This window comes from Myxocyprinus asiaticus, chromosome 15 (genome assembly GCF_019703515.2).
Source record: "Myxocyprinus asiaticus isolate MX2 ecotype Aquarium Trade chromosome 15, UBuf_Myxa_2, whole genome shotgun sequence".
Lineage (NCBI taxonomy): Eukaryota > Metazoa > Chordata > Actinopteri > Cypriniformes > Catostomidae > Myxocyprinus > Myxocyprinus asiaticus.
In genome coordinates this window covers 30088772-30103675 of record NC_059358.1, presented here as the reverse complement: position 1 = coordinate 30103675, position 14904 = coordinate 30088772, and the positions used below count along the sequence as shown (strand labels likewise).

General features: G+C 46.7%; 1 protein-coding gene across 1 annotated transcript in view; it reads left to right on the top strand.

The window, feature by feature from the left end:
• The first annotated feature begins 5438 nt into the window (after positions 1-5438).
• LOC127453435 (zinc finger protein 862-like) overlaps positions 5439-14904 on the top strand; it is a 59755-nt gene continuing 50289 nt past the window's right edge. Inside the window, exons 1-2 of the mRNA XM_051719763.1 lie at positions 5439-6471; positions 6643-6937. The gene's annotated coding sequence lies outside the window, so the exon portion shown is untranslated. The remainder of the gene's footprint in view (positions 6472-6642; positions 6938-14904) is intronic.

The following is a 14904-nucleotide window of genomic DNA, read 5'->3' as shown; positions in this document are numbered from 1 at the left end:
CGGCAGTCTCCTTCGGATCCGTTAGAGTGTTCGGTTGAACACAGAGTAATCTCAACTCGTCCAGCGAGATGGAGATTGTATGGCCACAGTTTCAAGTCAGACATTACTTCCTTAAGCCATGAGGTTGCACCGGAGAGCAGCAAAAAGCTTCATCCGTATTCGGTGAACGAAGTCGCTGGAAGCAACTTTGGAAGCATTTCAGAATTATTTGAAGTCCTGATGATGTCATGTTTGAGGGACATTCTGTTGTGTGCCTCATCCAATAGGAGTTGAGCGCTTGATCCTTTAGTGAGCAAGGCTTCATGGATTTGTAGTCTGTTTTGGACTCCCTTTGTTTGATTTTGGTGTGATTTTTATCAGTAAAATTTACGACTTAGAAGGAGGGGGCTTGAGGAATGTTTTTATGACTGTTAGGCCTGCCTTTGTCTTCTATCTGAATACATGAGGCCCAACACAGTCGAACGGAGAGTTGGCTGGTGCTGTGTTCGAAAGGGAGGGCTCACACTGCGATTCGAATGGGAGACTGCTCTATAGAGAGAGAGTGCTCATTGCATTCAAATTGGTAAGCCCAGCAAGCAGTCGAACGGAGAGTTGGCTCGCGCTGTGTTCGAAAGGGAGGGCTCACACTGCGATTCGAATGGGAGACTGCTCTATAGAGAGAAAGTGCTCACTGCATTCGAACGGGTAAGCCCATCAAGCAGTCGAACGGAGAGTTGGCTGGTGCTGTGTTCGAAAGGGAGGGCTCACACTGCGATTCGAATGGGAGACTGCTCTATAGAGAGAGAGTGCTCATTGCATTCGAATTGGTAAGCCCAGCAAGCAGTCGAACGGAGAGTTGGCTCGCGCTGTGTTCGAAAGGGAGGGCTCACACTGCGATTCGAATGGGAGACTGCTCTATAGAGAGAAAGTGCTCACTGCATTCGAACGGGTAAGCCCATCAAGCAGTCGAACGGTGGAGTTGGCTGGTGCTGTGTTTGAAAGGGAGGGCTCACACTGCGATTCTAACGGGAGATTGATCTATTGGGATAGAGCGCTCACTGCATTCGAACGGGTAAGCACAGCAAGCAATCGAATGGGTGCCACTCTTTATCTGAAACAAAAAGCAGATCGGTAGCCTCAGAGGGGAGAGCTCGTGATACAAGGACGTGGATGAGTTTGCGCGGCATTTGATGGAGAGGATTATGCTGCGATTCAAATGGGAGGACTTCTAATTTAAATATATATATACATACATGTGTACACACGTACATACATATACACATACATATACCCACATATACACATATACACACATACGCATAAATACACGTGCACACGCACACACATCTGCGCCTATACGTACCTGTGCACGCATGCGCATGTGTATGTAGAATGTATCGACACGGCGGTGGGTGGTGACGTGCGTGACGGTGACAGGTGGTACTGATAAGGAATTTAGCTGATTAGTGATTGATGAGCTTTCCTGATGTGGAAACGATTGGATCTGATGTAGGTATGTGTAGAGCTGAGGAGGGCGGGGCCGGGCTGGAATGAGACACACCCGGTCCCCAATCAGCCTGATGGGGCGTGCGAGGGATAAAGGCGGCCGGGGACGACAGTTCGAGAGAGAGAGAATTACAGACAGCTGTGCTGTGTTTTTAGTTGTGTGTTTTTGTTTGGGTTTTTGTTTAATAAATTATTATTTAAGTTGTCAAGCCGGTTCTCGCCTCCTCCTTTCCTCTAAACCCCCTTACACTGGTGCCGAAACCCGGGAAGGAGGAGGGATTCCCGTTGCAGAGTCCTCGACACTGCCGTCCACCCAGGGGAGCACCGCTGCCGTCCGACGGGGGACGGAGTAGCCCGACTACCCGGACGCGGGGAACGGCCGCCGTCTGCGAGGCGAGTGGGGACGGGACTCCACGACCGCCTGGAGCGAGGGAGCCGCTGCTGGGGGCGGAGGAGTGCCCTGCCGTCCCCCGGGAACGTGGAGGGGTCGAGAGAAGACCGCCGTCCGCGGGGGGAGGAGGGAAGTGACTCCCCGACCGCCTGGAGTGGTAGGGCCGCTGCCAGGGGCGGAGGAGAGTCTCCACGGGATGCCGGGAATGCGGAGGGGCGTTCTGTCCGCTGGGGGTCGGAGGTCTGACTCCGGTCCGCCCGGGGAGGAGCGGCTGCAGTCCGCCTGAGAGGGTGGAGTAGTGATCGAGGACCACGCGACGGCGCATCAGAGAACCGGTGAGTTTCTTTTTCTCTCTCTCCTCTCTCTCTCTCTGCCGCTCCGTGTTGGCCTTTCCCTCGCCATTTTGTGTTGTTGTTTTTTCTCCTCCCAGGTCGAGGAAGGCGGGGAGGACCCGCCGGCAGTCGGGGCATAAGGAAGGGTGGGGGGGGATGTACGTCATGCCGGGGGCTCCCCGGCCTGAGGCAACGCCGGGAGGAGTGTAGAGCTGAGGAGGGCGGGGCCGGGCTGGAATGAGACACACCCGGTCCCCAATCAGCCTGATGGGGCGCGCGAGGGATAAAGGCGGCCGGGGACGACAGTTCGAGAGAGAGAGAATTACAGACAGCTGTGCTGTGTTTTTAGTTGTGTGTTTTTGTTTGGGTTTTTGTTTAATAAATTATTATTTAAGTTGTCAAGCTGGTTCTCGCCTCCTCCTTTCCTCTAAACCCCCTTACAGTATGATATGCATCTAAAGACCAATGACCGAAAGATTGAATTTGTTGTTCCGATAAACCTTTTTGGGCAGCGGTAGTTGCTGCGCCGATACGGAATGAATGACTGGAGTAAAAGTTTGCCGGGATGCCGGAATGGAGGAGGACTGATTTAAGGTGCTATTGAAACCAGAATCTTGAAACTGCGTGGTTATTATCATCGGTAAATAGCGGATCCAGAGGGGACTTGATGTGGGAATGTCTGTAAGCGAGAAATTAAGTGAGAGATTGGTAAGGTTGGATGGGAGAGGGCAAATTGAAAATGTAAATCGAATGCCCCTTTTTAAATTGATCCGTTTTGCTTTGTTTAATGAAGAGTCTGATTGTTTTGTTATCTATAATTTGCAGGTCTGAGAAGGTGGGATGGATTTTGGGATCAAATTGAGAGTTGAAAGTGATTTCTGAGCAGCGCAGAAAACCAAAAAAAGCTAGAATGAACATAGCATCAAGCGTGCAGGCTGTGTTTAATGAATGGTAACCTAGGCTGAGGGTTATTAGGCATTTTGTTAAAATGTCGATGGTTAGAGGCATTCTGGTGTCTGGGCGTGCAGGTTGTGGTTTTTTAATTCCTTTAATTAGCAGAGAAATTTGGGGGTTATGTGTCAAATGTACGCTGCTCAGATATCCTTTGATGGTACCTGGTTGAATGCCTTTGAATTGATTTAGGAAATAAATAAAAGATGAAATGGCTAGTAGGGAAAGATTTGGGAACTGCAGCTTATAGGTTTGGTGAAATTGTTTAAAGCTTTTGCTTCTAGTAGGTTTGGAGAGTTCTCGGTGAGACTGCTCGAATTATGGAGTCGAGTGATGCAGTGAGAAGTTGTTTGAGGGGGTGGTCTATAGGAACAGGTCCGAACAGGGAGGTACCGGGATCGGAGTCGAGTCTGCCTCTGGAGCTAATACTCTGAATTTCTGAAAGGAAAAGCAGGAAATAGAGACAGCAATTTGATTCTTTGATCCTGGTATATGTCTAGCAGAGATTATGAATTGGTTACAGGCTGAAATCCAAATTAGACATCTTAGAAATGGCATGATTTCGGGGGCACAAGAACAGCCCTTGTTGATGCAATGAACTATAGCCTGATTATTGCAATGGACTATGATGCTTTTTGAAGTCCATTAATTTACCCACAGAAAGGCTGCGACCACGATGGGGTATAATTTGTACAGGGCTGAGGAAGCTGCTGATTGTGGAAGGCTGCTGAGCTCTGGGGGCCAGGTGGGGGCGAACCAGTGACCTTGGTAGAAACCCCCGAAGCCTACGGACAGAGCAGCATCAGTGAAAAGTTGGGTGTCTTCAGGAAATGAGAGGAAGTCCTCATAAAAGTCAGTTCCATTGTTTAAGGAATGTTAACCATAACTGGAGGTCGGCACGATAGTATGGGTTTAGGGTTATTGTATCATTTAAAGCAGTGACAGATGAAGAGCGGGTGAGGAGGTGTGAGATGAAGGGGCAGCCTTGGGGAATGATGCGCATGGCGAAATTGAGATGCCCGAGGAGGGAGAGGAGCTCTCGTTTAGAGCAGCTTTTGTTAGATAGTAGGTTGGACATAATTATGATTATCCTATTGATTTTGTCTTTTGGCAGGGAGGCTTGAAAGACATCTGTCTTGAGAATGATACCTAGGAATTCGATGGATGAGGAGGGACCTGCTATTTTCTCATGGGAAATTGGAATTCCTAAATCGGCAAAAAGTTTCTGGACGGTACAGAGGTGGGCAGCAGGAGGGGCGTCGGGGGGCGAGATGAAGAGAAAATCATCTAGTAGGTGAATTAAGTGGGGAACGGAGTAGTTATTTGACAAGATCCAGCAGATAGCTTCAGACAATAAGTCAAAAATCTTGGGGCTGCTTTTACATCCAAAAGTGAGGCGGACGGAAAAATAGTAATTCTCTCACCAGCGAACTCCAAAAAAGAAATCAGGATGGATGGGCATTATTTTAAACGCTGAAGTGATGTCGACTTTAGCTAGCCAGGCTCCTTTTCTGACATTTTTTATCATTTGGATGGCTTGGTCGATGCTGTGGTAGTGGAGAGAGAGAATTCTTCGAGAGGAATTAGGCTGTTAATGCTTGGGTATTGGGATTCATGCGGGTCAAAAGATCGATGATGATGCAATTTTTGCCAGAGAATTTTCTAGTCGCTACCCCTATAGGGCTGATGAGGAAGGTTTTGAAAGGGGGGCTTCAAATGGGCCGATCATAAAACCTGATTTTACCTCTTTATGGATTAGTTCATCCACCACTTCGGGTTCAGCTAGTGCGGATTGCAAATTATTGTAAATAATGCTAGTGGAGGGCAAGCTTTCTAGCCTGGGGATGAAGCCAGATTTTAAACCATTCAGGAGGTAGTTTGTAAATTGGGCATCAGGATGGTTTGCAAGTTCTTTAGCAAGAGAAGAAATATTGACAGGAGTGCTGAGATATTTTTTTCGATTTTTATTTTTGAAAGATTTCGATACAGGGCAGATAGGGCGGGCATGTGTGCTGCCGCAATGTGAACAGACATGCAGGAAACAACAGCGTTGCCTAGGGCAACCAAAGTCATTGAAGTTATTGCAAACTTGTCTGCTGGTTGAAACTCTTACTACCCTTCCTCTGAAATCGTGATCTGTTTGATCGGGGGAGGGTTGTTGGAGGGGCGTGGGACGTAGCTGGTAGAGTTTTCGGATCTTTGGGCTGACCGGGTGGGAAGGTTAGAATTTATGAGAGGGCATAATTCAGTTTGATGGTCTGAATGATCTACATACTACGCAGGAAATGCTGCGGCAGCTGAGGAAAACTTTGTTATGGAGATCTAAGTCGAGGGCTCCCCAATATGGACACTGGTTCCACTGTGTGACTCGAACAGCACATTTGGCAGAGAACATTTTATGGTAGGTATAGAAATGACTGCCACCAAAAGAGAGAGAGAGCTCTGCAATGATCGCCATGTAATCATTTAGCTCATGTCGTCTGTGTGGAAACACAGAGCAAATAACTTCTGTATAACGGCTGAACGAAATACAGAATTCTGCCAAGGAGAGTGTACGAGTGGAGGTGATTTTTGTGTTTTTAAGCGTTACTGAAAAGTCGGCGCAGTCTAAAAGGTGTTGCGGCTTGTTGGTGGTGTAGAGAGAAAGGAGAGCAGAAAGGTCTATATCTGCACCTGACAAAATGTGGGTCCGGAGATTATTGGACACTTGCGGAGGTTCCATGGCTGTGGCATTTGGGGGAATAGCTAGAGACGTAGCTGTATGGAGGGTGAAAGTAGAGGGGCGGGCTGGTTGAGGCCTGCCGAGAAGGAGTGGGGGTGGAGCTGGCTCTGAAGGTGGAGGCATCCTCATGCCTGAGGCGGTTCCGAAGGCAGGATAGAGTGAGTGGGGAGGAGCTGGAAAAGGTAAACACTGGGCTGGAGCGTTGGTCATTAGCGGAGGCAGCCTCGCACTTGAATTCACTCCGAAAGCCCAAGGGTAGGACAGGGGGAAAGAGCTGGGGAAGGCTGGTTGAGGAGAAGGATTTAGAGCCTCTGAGGTTGGTGAAACACCGAGCAGTGGCGGCGGGCAGACTCCTGCATACAGGTGCCCGGTAGTTGGGAGCGAAGTGAGCGGAGGTTGGCAAGAGAGAGAAAGGAGAGGTGGCGGCTTGCTAGGTGCTTGGCCTGATGCTGACGTCACACTGGCTGAAGGCCTTTTACAGGATGGCAGTTTGGTGAGGGAGAAATGGCCTGTACCTGAAACCCCGGAGAGTTGTGAGCAGTCGGGGTGTTTGCGAGCTGGAACGTCGCATCTGGAGAAACTGGTAGAAGGTAAGGATTTGGCTATCACGTTTTCAGGGGTTTTAGAGGTAGAAGGAGTGTCATGTTGGGAAGAGACATATAAATCATATAACTGGATTTTGCTTAGCCTGCGAGAGAATTGGATGTTAGAAGTGGCTAGAGCTTGGCGAAGTTTATTAACTGTCCATTTTGAAATGACAGGTATAGTTGGGTGGTCGACAGAGGTTGAAGATCTGAGTGATCTGGACGGCGGAGGAGAGGTCTGATTCCTCCGTCTTGGAGTGCGGGTTGCTGAGCGAGAAGCCCTGCGTCCTTGGCTTGGAGCAGCCGGATCGATGACAGCATTGGATGAAGAAGTGTCTTTGCCGGAATCGGATGGCTGTGATGAAGCAATGGTGGGAGAGTTGAAAAGTTCCTCATCAGAGGGAAAGAGATCGGACATTTTGCTGGCTTGAGGGTGGGACCCACTTGTCGGGAGAGTTGTCACAGGAAGCAGGTAAGCAGCAACTTATATACTCCTGCTCGTGGGCTGTGATATGTCAGATTAAAATTAACATGCTCCTCCCGAACCTCTGTTAATTAACTCCATTAAAATAACAGTGGTCAAATGGGCCATATATAAATGGAATACAGAAAATGAAATACAGTAGAGGCTAATGTCAAATGAAAATACAAACAGGGCATTAGCCTACCCATATGCTCAGTAGCGGTTTTAACCACCACGCAAACCACGCAATTGCGTGTGGCCCCAGACGTCGAGAGGGCCTCCACCCCTGTAGGAAAGCTACACAAAAACCGCTTGAGGTGACATGTTGTTCTGGGCGCGTTGTCAGCACTCTCAGATTGGTTCACGTTAGAAGCTGCCGGGTTCAGGTCAGTAGGACTTTGTTTGGGTTTGGGTTTGTAATTTATAAAAAAATATATAGGCCTTCCAAACTTGTTTCACTCACACGCTCAGATACGCGCAAATGGATGAGTTAGGGGCTGTTCACACCAAACGTGTTTTTGTGTGTGTCTGCTCTGTTTTTCATTGTTTTCCTATGTAAACACACAGGACGTATATCCTTGACTGCTGCACCATGTTTCTGTGTTTCTTCAGTGTGTCACGCAGTGACTGGCACATTTTTAGACACTGTTTCAAGTTAATAAGGACTTCAGGTTTCAAAAACGCACGTTGAGACACCTGCGTTCTGTTTCATGCATCGCGCTGCATCTAGATTGTTTTTAGCACAGGTGTCACAAAGATTTAACGTTCTGAACCAGTTCAGGTTGCAAAGAGGTGACTGTAACAATGTTTAACATTATTCCAGATCTGCACCAAGCAAAGTTTCAGCGCTTGAGAAACGGCAATGTTTTTTTCTCCTTCTGCTCTCTTGTGCTTAGGGGCCGCCGTGCCTTGTGTGTTTACTGTTACTGTTTTGAATGTTACCTACGATGCTTACAAAAATACAGCCTTTTGCAACATGGTGAATAATACATTGCAGCATCAGAATATAAGCTCCAGGTGAAAGTAAAGTAAATAATACAGGAATATATTACTATTATTGTCACGAACGCCGGTGAAGATTCCTCAATCAACCACCGGAGGTCTCACTCACCTGAATATTAACATTGAACTACATTTCCCAAGTGCCCATATGCCTGGACTGATTACTCCACACCTGCCTCATATCACTCAGACTATTTAAGCCCAGCGTGTGTGTTCGTTCATTGCGAAGTCTTGTTTGCCCCGGCTACATTTCTGAGCATTATTATTTACTGTGTTGATCTGCTCGTGTTTGTCTCTACTTTGGATTATCCTTTATGATTCTCTGCTGCCTGCCTATCACTGTGTTTTGCCTGGACTATCACTATTGCTGTTTTGCTGCCTGCCCCGATGTTTGACTACGTTTACTGCCCTGTCTCTGATATTGTTGGTTGCCCTGGTTATCCTACCCACGCCTGTTTGTACTTTGAACTTGTGTTCTAATAAACCGCACATGGATCCCTCTCAGCCTGAGTCTGTGTTACAGAAGACTTCTCCAACTACCGATCCAGCGGTCCTCATGCATCTGTCCAGTGAACTCTCTGTCCAAGCTAACCTACTGGCATCTCACCAACAACAACTATGCCGACTCACCACAATAACGGAAGAGTTAGTGAAATCTGTACCAAGTCTCCATCAGCCTGCACCTGAATCTGTTTCCCCAGTGCCTCAAGCGAGTCAGGTACCAGTCTCAATGCCTCACAGTACATTAATGGCTAATCCACGTTTAGCCTTTGCAGAAAAATTTGACAGCACCCCAACCAGGTGTAAAGGCTTCCTCATGCAATGCTCTATGTTCCTGGCTCAACAACCCTTATTATACCCAACCGATGATAACAAGATCTCTCTTGTATGTTCACTGCTCATGGGTAAGGCGTTGGAATGGGCAACAGCTGTCTGGGCCAATCAAGGACTAAACCGCACCACTTTCAATGAATTTATTCAATGTCTGAGAGAGGTATTCGAACATTCTGAGGGAGGAAGGAGTGCTGGGGAACAACTGCTTGTGCTTCGTCAAGGATGAAATACTGCAGCTGAATTTGCTCTGTCTTTTCGCACTCTAGCAGCGCAAACTGTGTGGGTGGAAGACATATTAAAACTGCTGTTTCGTCAAGGATTAAACACTGACGTGCAATCTGAGCTGGCCTGCCGTGATGAAGGCAGAATCCTGGACCAATTCATCGACCTCGCTATTCATATTGACAATCTCATTCGCTGCAGGAGTCCTAATCAATTTATCAGCCCTTTCACTCAAACGCATCAACCCAGTGATGACGCTGAACCTATGCACGTCGGTCAAATTCATCCCTCCACAGAGGAGCATGAACACAGCATCAGGAACCGTTTCTGTGTATATTGCGGTCAAGCAGGACATTTGAGAGCTGACTGTTCGACACGACCCCCTCAAACACAAAATCGCAGGGTAAGTGTGTTGATTTCCTCTATTCAAACCACTGCTTGTATGGAAATGCCAGTAAAACTAACGTTCCAGTCAGACACCATCATCACTAAGGTCTTGTTAGATTCGGGGGCAGCGGGCAACTTTATTGATGAAAATTTAGCCCGACAGCATAAGATACCACTAATTCCTTGCGACTCTCCTTTGGCAGTGGCAGCACTAGATGGGTGCCCCCTGGGGACCGGCCAGGTATTGTACACCACCACTGACCTCATTCTGCAAGTTGGAATTTTACACACTGAAACAACACGCCTCTTCATCATCCACTCTCCACACAACCCAGTTATCCTCGGTTTACCATGGCTACAGGACCATAACCCACAAATTTCAGGACGAGAGAAGCAGATCATGCGATGGGATCCCAGCTACTCGTCCAAGTGTCTAAAATCAATCATCCCTATGTCTGTGAATACCACTATGGTGACTAACGAGTCCAACATAGCACCACATATACCTTCTGAGTATGCTGATCTATTTGAAGCCTTCAGTAAAACCAAAGCCTTGCAGCTACCACCGCATCGATCTAACGACTGCGTCATTGATCTGTTACCTGGTGCCTCACCACCTAGAGGCAGAATTTTCTCCTGTCAGAACCTGAGGCTAAAGCCATGAAATCGTACATTGAAGAAGAACTGGCCAAGGGTTTCATTCGTCCATCCACTTCACCAGCAGCAGCAGGATTCTTCTTCGTGGGAAAGAAGGATGGGGGCCTTCGTCCTTGTATTGATTATCGTGGTCTAAATGATATAAAGGTTAAATTCAGATATCCCTTATTCCCCTGTTTCCTGCAGCTTTGGAACAACTAAGAACTGCTAAATTTTACACTAAGCTTGATCTACGCTGCATGTACAACCTCATTCGCATTCGAGAGGGGGATGAGTGGAAAATTGCCTATTCTACCAGCAGCGGGCACTATGAATATCTCGTTATGCCGTTCGGACTGTCCAATAGTCCATCTGTGATCCAGTCTTTCATAAATGACGTATTCAGAGACATGCTTAACCAGGGCTTAATTGTATATATAGATGACATTCTGATTTATTCAGACACCCTGGAGGAACACATCAAGCCGGTCCGGGCAGTTCTGAAGCGTCTCATGGAACACCAGTTGTATGCCAAAGCAGAGAAATGTGAATTCCACCAAACTTCAATTTCCTTCCTCGGTTATATCATCAGTCCAGAAGGGGTGTCTATGGATGAGGGCAAGGTACGAGCGGTTCTAATCTGGCCTCAACCCACTACTGTAAAGGAACTACAACGATTCTTAGGATTTGCACATTTTTACAGAAGATTCATTCAAAATTTCAGCACTGTTGCCGCTCCACTCCACCATGACAAAGGGAGGTAATACCAAGCTTCGCTGGTCTTCTGACGCCATCCAAGCCTTTAATGAATTGAAAAGTCACTTCACTTCTGCTCCTATTCTGCATCATCCTGATCCCAACGTACCTTTCATGGTTGAAGTAGACACATCAAACACTGGTATTGGCGCTATTCTCTCTCAACACCAAGGTAATCCTCCTAAGCTTTTCCCTTGGGAGTACTACTCACGTAAACTCTCCTCTGCTGAACAAAATTATGATGTGGGCAATCGTGAACTGTTAGCCATGAAAGCAGCATACAAAGGATGGCGACAATGGCTGGAGGGAGCCAGACATCCATTTCTGGTATTAACCGATCATCGCAACCTCGAATACTTGTGCTCAGCCAAAAGATTAAACCCCAGACAAGCCAGATGGGCACTATTTTCACTCATTTTAACTTTTCAATCACTTATCATCCAGGATCAAAGAACATCAAAGCCGACTCACTATCCCATCAATTTAACTCCACTCCTCAGAATCCCTCTCCAGAACCCATCATCTCATCCTCTCTGATCCTAGCTTCGGTCCAGTGGGACATCATGTCCGAAATCTCCCAGGCAAATGCACAGAACACAGCTCCTCCAGAATGTCTGCCCAACCGAACGTTTGTGCCACCTAGTCTACGAGAAAAGGTAATCTGCTGGGTGCACTCCTCCACAAGCTCTGGCCATCCAGGCATTACTACCACAGTACGATTGTTAAGAAATCTGTTCTGGTGGGAGATGTTACAGGCAGACACCAGCACATTCGTGAATGCTCTGTCATACCTGCACCACAGCAAAAACTCCCAGACAACTACCGGCAGGGTTGCTACAACCTCTACCCATTCCACAATGATCTTGGTCCCACATCGCCATTGATTTTGTCACCGATCTACCAATCTCCAAAGGTAACACCACCATATTAACTGTCATTGATAATTTTTCTAAGTCATGTTGACTAATACCCCTGTCTAAGCTTCCATCAGCCTTTGAAACCACAGAACATCTTTTCCATTATGTGTTCCGCTACTATGGTCTTCCTGAAGACATTGTCTCTGACCGGGGCCCTCAGTTTACATCAAGGGTTTGGACAGCTTTCTTTCGACTACCTAATGTCAATAAAAGTCTCACTACAGGTTATAACCCCCAGTCTAATGGCCAGACTGAACGTCTGAATCAAGAACTCACCAAATTCCTTCGCATGTACTGTCAACAGAATCAAGCCAACTGGAGCCGCTTTCTTCCCTGGGCAGAATACGCACAGAACTTGATCCTCAAACCCTCCACAAAATTGATGCCCTTTCAGTGTGTTCTGGGGTTCCAACCCCCTCTATTTCCATGGTCTGGTGAACTGTCTGATGTTCCTGCTGTTAACGACTGGTTTCAATGTATTGAGGCTGTTTGTGATCAAGCTTATTTCCATCTACAGCGTGCCATAAACAGATGAAAAGAACAAGCTGACCACCATCGTCGTCTCAGTCCCAACTACATTCCAGGACAGTGGGTGTGACTTTCAACCCGGGACCTTCGTCTCTGTCTACCTTGCAAGAAGCTCAGTACCAGGTATGTGGGCCCGTTCATATTGCCTGCAATTACCTGCTAATTATCATATTTCTCGCACTTTTCATGTCTCTCTGCTGAAACCTGCCGGTGGTCCAAGGGTGGAGGAGGAAGGCGGTGATGCAGGCCCCTCACCCATGATCATGGATGGTGAGGAGGCATTCCTAGTGCGAGATCTGCTAGATTCCATACGTCGGGAAAGCCAGATCCAATATCTGATAGATTGGGAGGGGTACAGTCTGGAGGAGAGGTCCTGGGTCAAGGCGGATGATATCCTCGACCCCAATCTCATCGCAGAATTCCATAGGACTCACCCGGAGAAACTGGCCCCTCAATCTTGAGAAAGACCCCGACGTCAGATGTACTCTCGCGTCAGGAGCCGCTCGCAAGGTCCCTCAATCGACCACCGGTGACCACTGATTACTCCACACCTGCCTCATATCACTCAGACTATTTAAGCCCAGTGTGTGTGTTCGTTCATTGCGAAGTCTTGTTTGCCCTGGCTACATTTCTGAGTGTTATTATTTACTGTGTTGATCTGCTCGTGTTTGTATCTTCTTTGGATTACCCTTTACGATTCTCTGCTGCCTGCCTATCACTGTGTTTTGTCTGGACTGTCACTATTGCTGATTTGCTGCCTGTCCCAATCCTCTGCCTGTTTGACTATGTTTACTGCCCTGTCTCTGATATTGTTGGTTGCCCTGGTTATCCTACCCATGCCTGTTTGTACTTTGAACTTGTGTTCTAATAAACCGCACATGGATCCCACTCAGCCTGAGTCTGTGTTACAATTATCTACAACAAATACTCAAAGTAATAATAATAATACTGTATCATGTTATAATGACAAACAGGACAACAATAAATAATTGATGGATTATAATATTAATAAATACCAACTAAATTCCAAAATGTTACTGGGTGAAGTAGTAAGTTTTGCACACCCTGTTCACAAAACAAAGTGTTTTGTAAAAATATATGTAGGTAAATATTGCTTTTTTTATCTGTGGAAAAATGGGAAAACATGCATTAATTACATTTAACTAGATTTGTATTTCATTAAACATTTTGAATGTATGTACAGCTTATAGGACGAAATTAAAATTATGATTTAAAATCAATTTTATGCAATTTTTTTTAAGCAAACATTTTCAAAATGGGGCCCTGGTTTAGTTGGTTGATTGGGGCCTCAGAAATCATAAACCCGCCCCTGCATATGCTTCAGCATATATAACAAACAAACAAACACATGCTTATATCATTCACAACATTTTATTCATTTAATACTTGCTTAAATCCATCAAAGCATTTTATGCATTTTTAACCAGGCTTTACAGTGCATCCGGAAAGTTTTCACAGCGCTTCACTTTTTCCACATTTTGTTATGTTACAGCCTTATTCCAAAATGGATTAAATTCATTATTTTCCTCAAAATTCTACAAACAATACCCCATAATGACAATGTGAAAGAAGTTTGTTTGAAATCTTTGCAAATTTATTAAAAATAATAAAGCGAAAAAATCACATGTACATAAGTATTCAAAGCCTTTGCTCAATACTTTGTTGAAGCACCTTTGGCACCAATTACAGCCTCAAGTCTTTTTGAGTATGATGCTACAAGCTTGGCACACCTATTTTTGGGCAGTTTCTCCCATTCTTCTTTGCAGGACCTCTCAAGCTCCATCAGGTTGGATGGGGAGCGTCAGTGCACAGCCATTTTCAGATCTCTCCTGAGATGTTCAGTCGGGTTCAAGTCTGGGCTCTGGCTTGGCCACTCAAGGACATTCACAGAGTTGTCCCGTAGCCACTCCTTTGTTATCTTGGCTGTGTGCTTAGGGTCGTTGTCCTGTTGGAAGATGAACCTTCGCCCCAGTCTGAGGTCCAGAGCGCTCAGGAGCAGGTTTTCATCAAGAATGTCTCTGTACATTGCTGCATTCATCTTTCCCTCAATCCTGACTAGTCTCCCAGTTCCTGCCGCTGAAAAACATCCCCACAGCATGATGTTGCCAACACCATGCTTCACTGTAGGGATGGTATTGGCAAGGTGCTGAGCGGTGCCTGGTTTCCTCCAGACATGACGCTTGCCATTCAGGCCAAAGAGTTCAATCTTTGTTTCTCATGGTCTGAGAGTCCTTCAGGTGCCTTTTGGCAAACTCCAGGTGGGCTGTCATGTGCCTTTTACTGAGGAGTAGCTTCCGTCTGGCCACTCTACCATACAGACCTGATTGGTGGAGTGCTGCAGAGATGGTTGTTCTTCTGGAAGGTTCTCCTCTCTGCACAGAGAAATGCTGGAGCTCTGTCAGAGTGACCATCGGGTTCTTGGTCACCTCCCTGACTAAGGCCCTTCTCCCCCGATCGCTCAGTTTGGCCGGGCGGCTAGCTCTAGGAAGAGTCCTGGTGGTTCCAAACTTTTTCCATTTATGGATGATGGAGGTCACTGTGCTCATTGGGACCTTCAATGCTGCAGAAATGTTTCTGTACCCTTCCCCAGATCTGTGCCTCGATACAATCCTGTCTCGGAGGTCTACAGACAATTCCTTGGACTTCATGGCTTGGTTTGTGCTCTGACATGCA